The 12735-nt window shown below is 39.8% G+C and overlaps 1 protein-coding gene and 1 pseudogene across 4 annotated transcripts in view; one reads left to right on the top strand and one right to left on the bottom strand.

Moving 5' to 3' along the window:
* The window catches only part of CLEC12A (C-type lectin domain family 12 member A), a 50890-nt gene that overhangs the window by 19151 nt on the left and 19004 nt on the right, over positions 1-12735 (top strand). The gene's annotated exons all lie outside the window — the stretch shown is intronic.
* On the bottom strand, positions 3957-12698 carry LOC109730895 (cell division control protein 42 homolog pseudogene; annotated as a pseudogene).

Here is a 12735-nt window from a genome sequence, read left to right as displayed (position 1 = left end):
ATGATGAGTCATGATACATTTTTTTGTTATTTCATAATTAAAATTATTCCAGACTTCCCTTTTTGGGAACTTCCCATATTGGTATATATTTTCCTTACTTCTAGGGTACCTTCAAATTTTTATCCTGCCTACTCCCAAAATATATGTGCATTTCCATTCTATCCATTCTCTAGTACCAATAGAGAACTCATCAACGATTAGGAGCTGAATTATGTCCCCCCAAATTTCATATATTAAATACCTAATCCCCTAGTACCTGAGAATATAACCATATTTGGAGATCAGTTTTTGAAGAGGTGATTAAGTTATTGTAAGGTCTTTTGTGGGGGCCCTAATTCAACATAACTGGTGTTCTTACAAGAAGAAATAAGTTAGATGCAGACTTGAGTATGCAAAAAGGGAAGACCATGTGAAGACAGATTGAAAAGACAGCCCTCTGAGAAGCAAAGAGAAAGGCCTCCAAAAAAATCAACCCTGCCAACACCTTGGTTCAAAAGTTAGATCTTCGTTCCCTTGCTCGTTTTTCTAATGCTTTATTTACTGGGTTGCAAAAACTGGAACACACAGGAAATAAATATAAAAAGAGATAAACATGATGGTTGTTTGCTTGTTGTTTGTTTTTCTCTGGAAGATAAACAATGATATGTTCCCTTAGGTATAGTAACAAAAAAATAACGATAGTCTCCTCGAGTTTGATATGTGGAGGCATTGCATTTCTTCTTTGGGGGTTTTTAGAATTTTCTGAAAAAAAGTAAGTGACAATTTCTAATCTGATATCCAAACTAGCATTTCTTTCCCTAAAATTGAACAGTTGGAGTCAGAAAGTATTCTCCAGTCCAAAGCATCGAATTGCTATTCAAACTTAGCTGTTTTACCTTCTAGAATGATCAGTCTTTCAGTAAATATTTCTTGAGCTTCAGGCACAGGGCTAGGTGCTGATGATACAAAAATGAAAAATGGTATTTCTTGCCTGAAAGGAATTTACCTTTAACTGAAGAAACAAGCATGTAAGCAAATGGTTGCAACACAGTGAAATGGTTGCTAAATAGATGCTCAATTTGAAGCAGAAGAGAAGTTGATTATAAAGCAGGCTCTGGTGGTCAAGTAAGATTTTACAGAGGAAGTATTTGTGCTGAATCTTAAGGCCAGGCAGGCATTTATCAAAGAATGCCTTAGAAAGAACTTCCTTATTGGAGAATCATATCAAGTGTTATTATGGTGGAGTTAAAAAGAAGTAGGATGGAGAATGGCAATTGCATTACATTTCTCTAGTGCATTAGCACTTTCACTCCTATAGATTACTATTCTACACCTTCTCCTTTTTTTCTTTTTTTTAATTTTTTAACTTTTTAAACATATTTTTCTTTTGCCCCTCACCTGCTCACTCCCTATACCTCCTTTATCTCCAAACTTTTATCACCCTTTTCCTCATCCTCACCCTCAAGTCTATATCCTTGCTTCAAACTTATTCTAATTTTAACATTTAGTAGAAAACTTCCAACTATTTCTATCACCACACCTACTTACTTACCTCCGTTTCTACCTGTCCACGCTGTTTGCCCTCCTGGTACAGCAGATGGAGTGTTAATGCTCTGCACTAGATCCTGTATCCTCTCATTTGATCAGTCATGTCACTCTAGTAATTCTCTTCTCTCCTACATCATTTTTTTCATGTTCAGCTGAAATACAACTGAGTAATACAACTGAACAGTAATACAACTGAAATACAACTCAGTAATACAACGTGGTAGTGTCCATACCCCCAACCTTCAAAAACAAACAAACAAACAGAAAACTCACTGGACTTCTCTTATCCTTTAGCTCCTATTTTTTTTCTCCTTGGTAGAGAAACTTCCTTCGAAAATTGTCTTTGATGGTTTTTTTCTAATTATGTTCTTCCCATTTTCTATTAAATCTAAGCTAAACAAGCTTCCCCTTCTGCTTTTTCCAATGAAACTTGTCTTTCGAGTTCACCAGTAACTTCCATAGTGTTAAATCTAGTGGCCCCTTCTCAGTCTTCACCTTACTGAAGCTATATGCGGCCATTGACAGACACACCCTCTTCCTGAAAAAAATGTCTTCGCTTGGCTTACAAGCTACCATATTCTCATGGCTTGCCTCTCCCCTAACACAGCTCCTTCTATGTTTCCTTTTCTCATTCCTTCTTTTCTCCCTGTGTTAACTCACTGCAGATACCTGGTGACCACCGACAGACTTAAGGAGTGACACGGTTGGTTGTTAGTCACAATGCGTATATGTTGTGTATGCAGTGATTTGTGAGCTGGAAAACAAGCATTCAAGTTTGTACTTTTTACAATTTCTTATAGTAAATATACTATAAACAGAGATAGTATACTGTAACACTGAAATATGAACCATGTTGACAGGGTGACGTTATTTTAATAAACTTGGAAAATGAAGATTATGAATATTGGAACCATGCATACATATAAACAAACATATATGTATATACCTTATTCTACACATATATGATATTCTATACTTATTCCTTTGATAGATTCCTGTGACTTTGGCAATTAGCACAAATTTCACAATCCTTGGTGTTCTACCTTGAAGCTACATCATGCCAATTTCTGCCTCCATCATATTCAGCAGAGGAAAACAGTTGCTAAAATTCTTTTTATTTTTTTTGATGGGTTTTTGTTTGTTTAATACATCTGAAAAGAATGCATACACAAAGAATTGAGAGATAAGAAAATTGGTTCAACACTAACGAATGCACAAGAATTAGGATTTTGGGAAGGTAGAAAAGATTATGTACACATTTTTAAAAGTTGGAAACTGCAACCAAAGTAAGATGATAAAATCTCTAGTAACACTTTGAAGAGTCTTCATAAGACTCTTTCTGTGATTTTATTAAACTAGAGAGCCTCATCTGGCTGTTCCAGGGTTCCTTATCTGCAAAACAGAAATAAGGGGAGTCCCCAACTTGTCCCCATACAGTTAAGTGTTCTCCCAACCCCCATCCCACCCCACCCCTGGCTTCTTCGGGAAGCGGGCCTCCACCCTCACAACCTGAGAGGATGTGAATCATTCCACAGACATCTGTCTTCTAGCACCATCCCTCACATCTCTTCTACATACCAGGTCTTCAGCTGCGTTCTAGAAACACCTTATGATATACTATTGAGTTGCAAATCCATGCTAAGCATATAAGACAATGAGTAACAGGGAAAAAATTTAATTATGAACTCAATCCATTTGGTGTATTTTAAAGGTGCAATACTTTTCTTCATTTGTCAGTGAATGAAGTTAGAAATGAACTTCCAAAAATATGAGAAAATGGCGAGCAAATTTCCCTGAAAGTCACAGTCACATGTACAGTGCATCCTAGAAAAGAGGAGACACGAGGCAGTTTCTACCCACTTTCATGAATGTCGTCAAATACTGGATCTACTCAAGGGTGGAGAGAAAAGGCAACTTCCCAAAAGGAACATGTTATAAAATGAGGAATTTACTATACTCCTTCCTGAGAGCACTAGATCAGGAGCATGTTTTCTAAACTAGTTCTAGGAAGTGGAATGTGGAATTAATCCATTCTCCTCCCCTTAAGGGCTGTCCACTGGTTAATAAATTTAAAAAACAAGACTAAAAAACAACCCCCATACACACTCTCCCCAAAAGCAGAGGAAAAAAACACTAAAATATCCCAGATTACTCTCCAGAGTGGGACCAGAGAGCAGTTCAACAATTCAAATTAGTCTGTTACGAGACAACGCAGGCATGCCTTGCTTTAAAAAAAAAAAAAAAAAAACTTGGAAACTATAAAACAAAAACTAGTACTTGTCACTTTTCTGACAATACACAATTATTCAAAATTAACCATTAATAGTATTGGGAGGGGAAAAGGGGGCCATACCTATGGGCTTCATCTCACACGAGTACAGGTGCAGGACATTTGTCATATTGCAAAAACAAATTTTAATCTTTAATCTTTAGTTTGATTTAAACCTTGCTTTGAGTATGAAGCCAACACCTGCTGTGCAGGAAAGGCTGTGGAGAGATGCTCCTAGCAGTGCACACCTGCGGCTCTTCCTTGCTTCTGGAGGCTCCAGGGCAGTCAACACTGCTGCGTCAAACACATTCTTCAGGCCCCTTCCTGTCTGGGTGCAGAACACGCCACATACTTGACAGCCTGCAAGTCACAGGCCAGCTTTTCAGCGGTCTTTGTAGTGATAGGCTTCTGTTTTTCCTTGGCAAGTTTCTCAATAGTAGAGGGGTCATCTCTGAGATCACTTTGGGTCCTGGTAAGCAAGAAAGGAGTCTTTGGATAGTGGTGAGTTATCTCAGGCACCCACTTTTCTTTCACATTTTCAAATGAGGACGAAGAGACCACTGTAAAGCAGACTAGAAATACATCTCAGCAGTTGTGATCCACCATAAGCTGCTTGCCCCACAGTATCAAAAAGTGCAAGAGTATATAGCTCGCCACCAAGCATCACTGTGATGGGATGATCATCAAAAATAGAACATATTAGGGTAGAAATTTGTTTGTTGCGTAGGATATCAGCAGACATGTTTTACCAATAGCACCATCGCCCACAACAACCGCACTTAGTTGTCTGCATTGCCAAGATTGTTTTAGATCCACTTTAAATATTTCAAATCTGATGGTGACCTCAGCATCTCCACTGGGGCACTGTGCAGGGTCTCCTCGGATGCCGGATAGTGGCACTCAGTTGCTAGAATTCAACCAGAATATTTCCTCCATTTTTTTATTCACCTTGCTTGGTTCATGTAAGATGACAACCTTTTTTTTTTTCCCCCAGAGGCAGGGTCTTACTCTGTTGCCCCATCTAGAGTGCAATGATGTCATCTTGGCTCATTGCAACCTCAAACTCCTGGGCTCAAGTGATCTTCCTGCCTCAGCTTACCGAGTAGCTGGGACTGCAGGTGCACACCACCATGCCTGGCTAATTTCTCTGTTTTTTTGTAGAGACAGGGTCTCAATCTTGCTCAGACTGGGCTTGAACTCCTGACTTCAAGCAATTCTCCTGTCTCTGCCTTCCAGAATGCTAGGATTACAGACATGAGCCTCCATGGCCAGCTTAAAGTGATAACTTTTAAGAGGACTAGAAATACTATGATTTGCTTAAATTATACGCAATTAAATTAGTATGGATAAGGTCAACCTTTCTCTCATAGAAGGGAGTATATACTACACTCACTAAAAGAAAAGAAACAAAAAGAAACCTAATTATTCTCTTCCACCTTTCCCACAACACTCTCAATACTTCACTTCTGGCACCAGATGGGGGAGAGGGAGATGTTCTCCACAAATCAAGAAACTCTCTACAGCACATGAACTGGATGTCCTCTAATTCAATACCATTCAGACAAAATATTTACCTGGAGTTAGAGTCAGATCCCACAGATTAAGGGCTCAGTCCTCCAAGGCTGTCTCCTGCTCAGATGCCAGTCACAAGTCTGGGCTTCTGGAACTTCTGGCTGACAAGCTGTAAGTTGGAGGGTCCCATGACCCCCTCCTCACACCTGATTAAATTGATAGAATGGCTCAGAGAACTCAGGGAAACAATGTTTACCAGTTTATTACATTAATATATATATATATTACATTACATACCATGCATGGGGGAGGTAGGGAAGGCTCCAGGTGCAGGAATGTCTGTCCCTGTGGAGTTGGGGTGCGACACCCTCCCAGCACGTGGATGTGCCCATCTGGAAACTGTGGAACCCTGTACTTTGGGGATGTTGATGGAGACTCCACCATGCAAGCATGGTTGATTACTAACTCTTTTTTAGCCCCTCTCTCCTTTTTGGAGAATGGGGAGTGGAGTTGAGAGTTAATGGCTTGGTCTTTCTGGTAAACAATCTGGCGTAAGAGCCTTCCAAGTGTCACCTCATTCGAACCAAAGATGCTCCTATCTATCACCTAGAATATTCCAAAATATTTAGGAGCTCTGTGCCAGATTCTCCTATCAATCAGGCAATTACAAGGTGTTAGCAACTCAGTGTCAGGAACTGAGGTTAAAGACCACATACTAAAAGATGCTCCTAGCACTACTATTACTCGGGAAATTACAACAATCTTAGAAGCTCTGCACCAGAAACCAGGGGAAATAACCTTTGTATATATATGTTATATATTTTTTATTATTTCACACACACTGACTCCCCACATCCAAAATGGGACTCTACCTGAAATACAGAAGAGGAGAATTGATGTGGATATGTAGCATCTTATACTTGATAGTATCTTATACAGTCTTATTGCCAAAAGCTTTTGAAAAATGTGTGTGAAAAGGTTTTTCACTGCAAGGGACAAAGAAAGAAAGTGGTTCCAGTACCACTCACACACACACTTTATCACCTTGTTACAAAGTCTTATACAGAGAAACCAACTCTGCTCAGTTTCTGCTGAGGTCTCAAAGGTGAAGACAATTCAGAAGTTCTAAGTAACCTGTATCCTAGAGCCAGGTGCTCTATCACTAAACAGGACACATTAAGAGAGTATAAGATCAAGTTGACCTACATTAAGCCATAATTCTCCTTATGAGAACAGAGAAATGTAAGTGCAAAAATAGAAACCAGAAACTTATTTGGAGAGGGTTGTCAGTATGCTGCGCATCATCTCAGTGATCCACAGTGAGAGAGGGAAAGTCCTTTCTACGTATTCACAAAGGTGAGAGGAATCTCCCAGGGACCACCCCACGGATACAAATGTGGCCCCTAGAGTTAGAATGGAGTAGTGACCATTGTCAGACTCTAACTAGGGAAGTCTGAAAAGTGTTTATAGAGGAGCCTGAAGTTGTTAGAGCAGAGAAAAGACTGCAAAGGGGTTCATCTACTTCCACCAATCACAGAGTAGAACCAAATAGGCACCTTACCTTGGGGGCCTGGCTTGGGGTGATTATACAATGTATCCAATACAGACTTAATGCAATCTCTATCAAAATCTCAGTGTTTTTTTTTTTTGCAGAACTATAAAAACCCATGTTAAAATTCATATATGATATATTAAGAGACTCCAAATGACCAAATCAATGATGTAGAAAAAGAAGCTCAAAGTTAGAAGTCTCACACTCCCCAACCTGAAAACTTATCACAAAGTTATAGTAGTCTAAATAGTGTGTTACTGGAATAAAAACAGACATATAGACCACTGGAATAGGATCAATAGCCTAGAAATGAACCCTCACATATGTGGTCAAATGATTTTTGACAAGGGTGCCAAGATCATTCGATAGAGAAATAACAGTAAATGGTTTTCAGTAAATGGTTCTGGGGAAACTGGATATCCACATACAAAAGAATGAAGTTGGACCCTTACCTTATACCACAAAAAACCTCAACTCAAAATGGATCAAAGACCTAAATGTAGTAGCTAAAAATATAACTTTTAAGAGAAAAACCTTCGTGAAATTGGATTTGGCAATGATTTCTTGGATATGACATGAAAAGCACATGTTGCCTGTGCTTTTGCAAAAATAAAAATAGGTAAATTGGACTACTTCAAAATTAAAAACTTATGGCATCAAAGGGCGTAATAATCCACAGAGAGAGATGGCATCCTATATACTAGGAGAAAATTTGCAGATCATATATCTGATAAGAGCTTAAAATCTAGAATATACACAGAACTCCCACAGAGTAAAGAAAAACAAACAAATGAAAGAACAAATAACCTGATTAAAAACTGACAAAGACACGTTCACTCGAATGTTTATCACAGCACAATTCACTACTGCAAAAATGTGGAATCAACCTAAGTGCCCTTCAATTCATTAGTGGATAAAGAAAATGAAGTATGGGCAGGGTGCCGTGGCTCACTCCTGTAATCTTAGCACTTGGAGAGGCTGAGGCGGGTGGATTGCCTGAGATCAGGAGTTCGAAACCAGCCTGAGCAAGAGCAAGACCCTGGTCTCTACTATAAATAGAAAGAAATTCATTGGCCAACTAATATATATAGAAAAATTAGGCGGACATGGTGGCGCATGCCTGTAGTCCCAGCTACTTGGGAGGCTGAAGCAGGAGGATTGCTTGAGCCCAGGAGATTGAGGTTGCTGTGAGCTAGGCTAATGCCACGCCACTCACTCTAGCCTGGGCAACAAAGTGAGACTCTGTCTCAAAAACCAAAAAAGGAAATGAAGTATGTATATATACATACATATATATATGTATGTATACCCACACACACACACACACCATGGAGTACTACTCAGCCATAAAAAGGAATAAAATAATGTCATTTGCAGCAATGTGGATGGAACTAGAGACCATTATCCTAAGTGAAGTATCTCAGGAATGGAAAACCAAACACCGCATGTTTTCACTAACAAGTGGGAGCTAATAGGTGGGTACACATGAGCTCAAAGTGATATAAAAGACATAAGAAACCAAGAAGGGGGGAAGGCAGGAGGGTGAGTGTGGGATAAAAACTTACCTATAGGGTAGAGTGAACACTATCCTGGTGATGGACATACCAAAAGCATTATATAAAATATCCATGTCATAAAAACACTTGTACCCCCTTACTTAATATGTTGAAATAGAAAATAAATGTGAAACCCTATGAATAAATAAATAATTTTAAAACTGGGCAAAGGACTTGAATAGGCATTTTTCAATAAAACATATACAAATGGCCAAGAGGCATATGGAAAGATGTTCAACATCACTTATAATTTGGGAAATTCAAATCAAAACCACACTGAGAAACCAACTCACACCCATTAGGATGCCTCCTTTCAAAAAAACAGAAACTAATAAATGTTATGGATGTGGATAAATTGGACTCCTGTTGAAATTTTGGTGAGAATGTAAAATAGTGCAGCCACTAAAGGAAACAATATGACAGTCCCTCAAAAATTAAACACTGAATTATAATACGACCCAGCAATTTCATTTCTGGGTATGTAACCAAAATAATTGAAAGCAGGGTCTCCAAGAGATGTTTGTACACGCATAGAACGTTAATCATAAGCCAGCTGATTGAAGCAACCCAGGTGGCCCTCAATGGGTGAGTAAATAAACAGAAGGTGGGATATACATGCAATGGAATATTAGCTCTAAAAAGGGAGGAAATTCTGACATATACTACAACATGGATGAAACTTGAGGACATTACACTAAATGAAATAAGCCAGTCACAAAAGGAAAAATACTGTATGACTGAGGTACATAGAGTAGTCAAAATTATAGAAACAAAAAACAAAATGGTGGTTGCTAGGAGATGGGGAAGGGGGAAATGGAGGTTGTTTTTCAATGGGTGCAGAGTTTCAGTTTTTCAAGATAAAAATAGAGGTCTGGAGATTGGTTGCACAACAATGTGAACATACTTAGCACTACTGGACTGTACACTTAAAAATGGTTAAGATGGCAAAAAAAATTTTTTAAAAAGAAGCAACCAAGAGCACTACCAGGCAATAAACTCTTAATAGTGAGAGTCTACAGAACCCTAAACGTTGAGGAGAAATAAGCTGAATAGAAGTATGGCTGACAGGAAGCAAGTTTCAGTTAGAAGGTGATTTCTGAAAAACTCACAAAAGTACTTGATGAGAGGAAGAACCACAAACATCACGCATCTATGCTGCTTTCCTCTCCCCGCCAGGAATCAGAAGCAGACTGATGAGTAGAGAGTTTGATGACGCTAGGGAGGAAAGACGAGGCAGACAGCATGCACATAATAGTTTGGAGTTTTGATTTTGTGCTGCGCTGAACATAATCATTTCTGGCATGAGACTCTCATGTGGCTGACAGGGGGAAATCTAAGCCTTAGCGTGAGTTTAATGGAGAGAGAGAATAAAGTTGATTTCAGTGTGTACATGCAGAGCTGCAATGCTTTTAAAACACCGGATCCACCTGTTTTTCTGTCCTCTGCTTTCTGTGTACTCTGCCCATCTTCATGAATGTGACTGGGGGATGTGGCTTAGTGGTTTGTCCTTGACTGTAACCATAGTGTTGCCTTTCCTGTGGGGGCTGGGGGGAGAGAGGCAGAATCTTAAGAGATGTTTCATCCATGCCATTTACTTTTTTATTATAATAAATATAGTGTTTTCTGGAACTTCATAATTGTGTTGGAGTTTCCCCTGTTTATTTCATTAACTGTTTCATAAGGAAATATTTCCTCTGATTTCTCAGAACATACCACTTCTCTTAAACCTTTGAGTCCTGGCATCTGCCTGTAATTTTTCCCATTATGCTCAGGTTTTTGTAGCAGCCCTTTTTCACTCCTGAGCTCAGTAGTGAAGGAATACATAATGTTTAGAGAGAAGGGGGAGACCAAAGTCTGAAAGTGGCCTCCTCAGCTAAGCTCTTTCCCATATTTATTAGCAAGGATATGTGCACAAGGTGAGGAAGTAGACAAGAATGTGGGAACTCAAGCGAGCTTAGCTCTTTGCAGATAAGGAGCAAGATATGTAGATACCAGCTAATAATTCTTAGAACAAAGACTTAGCTGGATGACCCTTTGCTAACTTCTTTAACAATATCCATACATGGTCAACAGTTGGCACGCAGCAAACAAGCAGCTTCGGGTAGGTGTTTTCGCCTGTCCTTTCATTTACTCTGCTCACATTCTTCCCATTCATCCATTCTTTCTTCTGGGCCTAGCCCCCACAGTTTTTATAGCATTAGACTTTTTTTTTTTTTTTTTTTTTTGGAGACAGAGTTTTATTCCTTCACCCTGGGCTAGAATGCAGTGGCGTCATCATAGCTCAGTGCAACATCAAACTCCTGGGCTCAAGCGATCCTCCTGCCTCGGCCTCCTCAGTAGCTGGGACTACAGGCATGCACCACCACATTTGGCTAATTTTTCCATTTTTAGTAGAGACGGGGTCTCGCTCTTCTTGCTCAGGCTGGTCTTGAACTCCTGAGCTCAAGCGGTCCACCCGCCTCAGCTTCCCAGAGTGCTAGGATTACAGGCGTGAGCCACCATCCCTGGCCTCCAGCATTGGATTTTGAGATGAGTTACTTCAGAATGAATATTTAAATGTTTCAGACAAAAAGTAGAAAATAAAAATTTGCATTATTGATAACTACATTTTATAAGATTTGGAATGCAACTTGAGTGTGGCAATCAAAAGTCTGGAGCACAAGGCTCAAGCAGAGCTGGCGATCCTGGGGCATAACGGTCTGAAGCAGCTGCATTGGTTCCTTGGCACCATTCCTTTGACTGGCCTCACCGCCAGGGACTGCTGCGCAGGGATTGTGGGGTGTTTGTTCCCCGCCAAATCTCCACTTGCCTTGAGAAATAAGGACAGGCAGAGATGATCACTACTGGGCCAAGCATTCTGGTGTATAAGTGCATACTAGCAAACTTTCTTTATGGAAGTCTTAGTAGCTATTCTCTTGCTTCATTCATTAAGCTTCCTGTGAGTCATGCAGGCTGGGACCTAGAGGAGCAGGCAGCCATTCTGTAAAAGAAACACAGTCAATATCCTGATGCTTTTCAGTCATCTGGGAAATATTAATTGGGCATCTAAATACTTGATAAATGTTGGGGAAAAAACATGGGGTTGGGTAGTGGACACATTGATAATGTGTGTGGAGGGGTGGGGAGAGTATAAATCTCCCTTCTCATTGAAAGAATTTTTGCTGCCTATACAAACACGTCTTCATTTTTCTAGTCAACCCACTGTAACGGGCTTATGTATAGAGTGGCCATATTTAGAAATTAAAATACAGGACTTCCAGTTGAATTTGAATTTCAGATCAACAACAAGTATTGCAAAGATGACAAATACAATGAATGAAAAAAAACTAACATTAAAAATAAATAATTTGCATCGGAAATTCAAATTTCACTGGATGTCTTCTATTTTATCTGACAACTCTACTTAGGTCACAAGAATTTTTCTTATCTTTTAAATTGTTTGGTATTTTCTCTACCTACACCTCTGATTACAACCTCCCTGTGAAGCTTTAGGTAGTGATACAGCCTAGGGACTGAGTACAGGAAAGAAATATGCAACAAAAGAAAGAGACATGTGTATCAAAACACCACACTGTATACCTTGAATATATTTAACCTTTGCCAATTAAATATTTAAAAGGAAAGAAAGAATACAAATAGGTAGATAGATTGCTGCCCCTTGACTTCAAGGGTAGAAAGGGTTGTGGAAAAATACGTTAGATTCAGGGAAGCAGCACCTGAGAGCTCTAATGCAAGCAGTTTATTTGGAAGGTGAAAGAAACACTGAAGAAAAGTGGAGAATTGAGATATGGTATATTATCAAGCAAGTTATCACTGGAATAACCAGAACTTAATTTAGCAGGAGACTTTTCTGAAAGCCATTGTAAATACTGCTTAGGGTGTTTTTCTGTTCCCCTTCTAGGACTACAGAGATTTTTCTGTTTCATTTCCCCAGCTACAATGGGTCATCCGTCTCCTGAGAGGGAGAGTGTGTTGCTCTTTTTCCAGTGGCTTAAGTCTTTTTTTCCCCAGAAGTTCATCATCTTTAGACTTAAGGTATTAGCAGGGGTGGGGGAGACTAAGCCAGGCCCAGGGTTTCTGGGCTCCTGGCGACAGGCCCAGCTACAGCAAACACAAAGGGAAACACAAAGCAGGGGTGTGAGGGACAGACAGCAGATTTGGTCTTGAACTTGGAGAGGGGGACAGTGGTGATCCTCAGGAGTGGGGAGAAAGCTGTGTCTGAGGATGGCTTGGGCAGCCCCCAGGACAGCCCTGGCCCCCGGGGCTTGTCACTCCCCTCCATGCTGAGGAAAAGGCACTTGGCTCAGCCTCCTTCTCCT

This window comes from Microcebus murinus, chromosome 10 (genome assembly GCF_040939455.1).
Source record: "Microcebus murinus isolate Inina chromosome 10, M.murinus_Inina_mat1.0, whole genome shotgun sequence".
NCBI lineage: Eukaryota > Metazoa > Chordata > Mammalia > Primates > Cheirogaleidae > Microcebus > Microcebus murinus.
This window is presented reverse-complemented; position numbering and strand designations above follow the sequence as displayed.